The sequence below is a fragment of the Ctenocephalides felis genome, unplaced genomic scaffold (genome assembly GCF_003426905.1).
Source record: "Ctenocephalides felis isolate EL2017-DRISC unplaced genomic scaffold, ASM342690v1 CF-g0.4_SCAFFOLD_02930, whole genome shotgun sequence".
Classification (NCBI taxonomy): Eukaryota; Metazoa; Arthropoda; class Insecta; order Siphonaptera; family Pulicidae; genus Ctenocephalides; species Ctenocephalides felis.
In genome coordinates, this window is record NW_020539084.1 from 5,892 (window position 1) to 10,000 (window position 4,109).

Below are 4,109 nucleotides of genomic sequence, written 5' to 3' on the forward strand. Positions count from 1 at the left end.
TATAAAATTTTGACCGCGAAGCTATAAGGACGTTGCAAATGTTCATTTTAATATCGCAGAAGGGTTTATTTTAAAAATTCCCAAACGTTTAGGTATTTCATTGTTTTTTTTTTCAATATAATATGTATTCCTATTAAGAGAGAAGGTCAAGAATTGAATAAAATATTAAGGGCGCCTCGTTAAAAAACAATTATTTGAAATATTTAGAGTTAAGTTATTAAAGGAAAGAATGTACTTATTAAGTATAATATTTTGAATATTATTCAAAGATCAAAGTAAAATATTTACATAAAATCTTCGCAAAACAATGAAAAGACTTTCGTAATTGATGCGAACTTTAGAGCCGACAAGCTTTTCACATTTTCCTCAAAGCAAATAGCAAAGGTTAAAAATTACAAAATTTAAACAGAGCAACAAACCAAACGTTTTGGCTATATTTGTGCCTACAACCTTTTGTGAATGGTTTGGTGTACACCTTGGATAAACGTAGAATTCTGACCTAGTTTTCCGAGTGATTTCCCAGCTGAAAATGTGGAGTATGCGCTACGGAGCGTAGATGCCGCAAGTACATAATGATTTTGCTGCTGTAGAATATTATTCATCATCTTTATAAAATTATTAAATATTCAAAATAAAAAATAATACTGATGATATTGAACTAAAAATTTAAAATAAAAAAAATAATACGGTTGATAAAGTGTCATTATTAAAATGATAAAAAATAAATTACATAATACATTTCTTATGATGAAAAAATTCGATTTTAGATAAAATCTTTTCATTTTTCAAAATTATTCAGAAATATTCATTATTGGTTTATGTATCTATACACTCATTTCAAATCATTTTATGTATAATTACACTTTGGTGTTTTCTTTGTTAATTAATTAAAAGCTTTGCTTTCGTAAAGCTTTTTCATATTAATATAAAAATTATTCACCTAATTGTTAAAGTTTTATAGAGTGGTATTTAACATAAATGTTTTATAGAGGGTTTCCCAGAACTTTAATCAAACCGAAATGGGGTGCTTGTAACAACCATGAAACGTCTTAAACATTTGAAAAAAAAATATTTTATGTTCTTGGGAATTATGAGCTTTTAAGTATATACTCATACATATATACATACATTTTAAGTGTAACCTAGATTCTGTTAAAATTATGACTATTGTTCGTTTACTGTGGCTGATTTTTACAAATTTTGTCCATCATAACATTGAAACCGTAACTTTAAGTAATAAATCTAGGACCACAGTAAAAATAACAAAATTGCCTCACGTTTTTAAGAATTTTTGTTGTACTATGAATTTTTAAAATTTTTAATTTTTAAAAAAGGTCAGATTTGAGACGTTATTCTTTAAAAAAATGCTAAGCTGTGTTAGCAAGTTTTATCATAAATTGTCACATTTAATGATGATTGTAAAACGGCAAAATACTTGATACTTTTAATTGTGAAAAATTTCGGGTAAAAAAATAAAAACCTAAAAATAATACAATAACCGCTAACGCACTTCGCTCGCGTTCAGTTTGTAAGAAACATTGGAACTGATTGCAAGTAAAATGCATTTGCAATAATTATGTTATTTTTAGGGTTTTATTTTTCACTCGTATTTTACCATTTTATCCTACTCCAATGCGCCAACTTTTGATGAAACTTGCCAACACACTTTGAGTATAATTTTTCAAAAGACGGCCTCTCGAAGTTATTTCTGTTAAATGTATTTTATTTTTACTTATAATAATAATAATATCCAATTTACATAAATGGATTAAAACAATAATATAATGAACTAATATTTGAAAAGTTTCCAAGTAACTTTTGTTTTAAAAATCATATATTCGTTTTATGTATTACTTATTGCTTATATATTCTTCATATTGAATATTATGAATGAAATAATTATATATGTTCGAGTATTTAGCCTAGTATAATATACATTACACGGATTAGTGCAGGTCACGCTACGAGGAATGTTTCATTACACGCAATTACTTACGATACTCGATGCGTTAATAACATGCAACTACATGTTTGAAATATATCTTGAACGGAATCCTACATCAAATTGCTGAAGATTTTATTTTAAAATATTTTTATGATTAATTATTATAAATAATAAAATATAAAATCAACACTTAAATGAAATACTACTACATTTGAGAATTTCATGTTAACGTGAAGAAAATAACAAAACTAATTTCAAAATCATTTTGAAAAAGTTGATTTATTTGTTCAGAAGAGAAGCTTTGAATTGCAAATATATAGTGAAAATAGTTTGATTCACCATTTGAATTACGAATTTCAAAACTTTTCATGCACCGGGATCAATATCGAAAGTTTGTATCTACTTGTTGAGATTTCCTAATATCTCGTTACTGCTAATTCTATGTTCAACAATAATTTTTGTTATATCGATAATGCACATTCATATTAAAAAAGTGAAATTATCTCTAGTATATTAAATACTTGCATTCAAACATTCACAGGCCAAATGAATATTTGGTAAATTTGTATATTTTTTATATCTATTATTATATTATTATTATATTTTTATTTTTATATCTGGTTACATCCTGTCAACAAAATTAACTTTAAATTTCTGCATTAAAAAAATAATGCACTATACTATACATTTCTATCTTTTTTTTATTTTGTTAATATTCTAAGAGTTCTTTAAAAAATTAAAATTCCATGTTTTTCAGTGAAGGAACAAACTTGCACTTTTGTCTAAAATAACACTTGTATTTAGATTAACTGCAACTGCTTAACAAATAATAGTAAATAATTTTCTAATTTTTCAAATGTATTGCGCTTAATATATTTAGAGATATAACATCGAAACAATTGATATAATTTTAATTTTAAATAAAAATTTAAATCAAATTTTATTTGATTATGAGCTTTATGAAAATTTTTTTATGTCTAATTTGGATATATAATTTGGGTAATACCATGATTGACGTCGTATTGTACACCGTTTTGTAAATAATTAAAGTTTATGTATGTACACACATGAAATATGAATAAATAATGAATCAATAATTTATTTAAAATAGTCGCAGAGCAAATAACAAAAATCATGTTACTTATTAATAATAGTAATATGAGTAGGATATGCAATATACTAATATTAAATTAAACGCTTCTGGCTTTTAGAATTGCGCTTGAAGCAAATAACTTTATTTCTTCCTTTCATAAACTCCAACATATTTTTTCCATTTTCAACTACACGTCTTATTTTCTGGGATATTTATTTATTATCTTTTACGGTTATTGCCTCTACTTTTACAAGAACAAAGCGACAAAACAGTAAAATATTATGATTAAAGTAATTGTTTGTGTGACTGACTTTTATAACGAGATTTATCATAACATCGCAACTCAAACAAATTATCATATTACCGGATCATGTTCAATTATGAGGTTTATTTGCTGATAAACAAATGGTGAACGTGTCACCACGAATTATTATTGCTGACATATCATAATGAAATCTATACAGGAGTGGGTTTGTTAGCGCTCTTATGCATTGTGTGAGAGCACTGCCATGTATATCTGCTCGGTATCGCCAGATGCCTGAGCGAATGACGAAGTTCGTTGTGAAAACGGCGTTCTTTTTGAATATTATACTTTAAACGCATAGCTCAATCAATTCTTTGGGCGCTAGATGAAAGTCTAGTGTTTCAAAGTCGATTGTAGTAAACGCTTGCGTTAGTATTCTATATACTCTGCACATTTTATTCAAATTGTGCGAATTTGAACATTCGCTTCATTGCGTTGTTTTAAGAAAATGAAAGATCAGCGAAAGCAGATTTTTCAATCTCACACACAATGAAATATTCATATTTCAATTTTGAAACGAGGTCTCGTATCTCGGACCGAAAAGCGAAAGCTTTACGGTGTACTAATTGTAACCATAATAAACATACTAGTTTCAGAATCGCCCGAGTTATCTTAAACGATTTCGAGGGAATCACGATTGAAACATGTATAAATATATATAAAATCACCCTGAACGGTGGATCACTTGGCTCGTGGGTCGATGAAGAACGCAGCTAATTGCGCGTCGACATGTGAACTGCAGGATACATGAACATTGACATTTCGAA

At 27.3% G+C, this 4,109-nt stretch overlaps 1 non-coding gene across 1 annotated transcript in view; it reads left to right on the forward strand.

The window, feature by feature from the left end:
* Nucleotides 1–4,007: 4,007 nt before the first annotated feature.
* Nucleotides 4,008–4,109, forward strand: part of LOC113381590 — a 155-nt gene continuing 53 nt past the window's right edge. Inside the window, exon 1 of the ribosomal RNA XR_003367551.1 lies at nt 4,008–4,109. This exon is cut by the window's right edge and continues 53 nt beyond it. This is a non-coding gene — a ribosomal RNA (5.8S ribosomal RNA).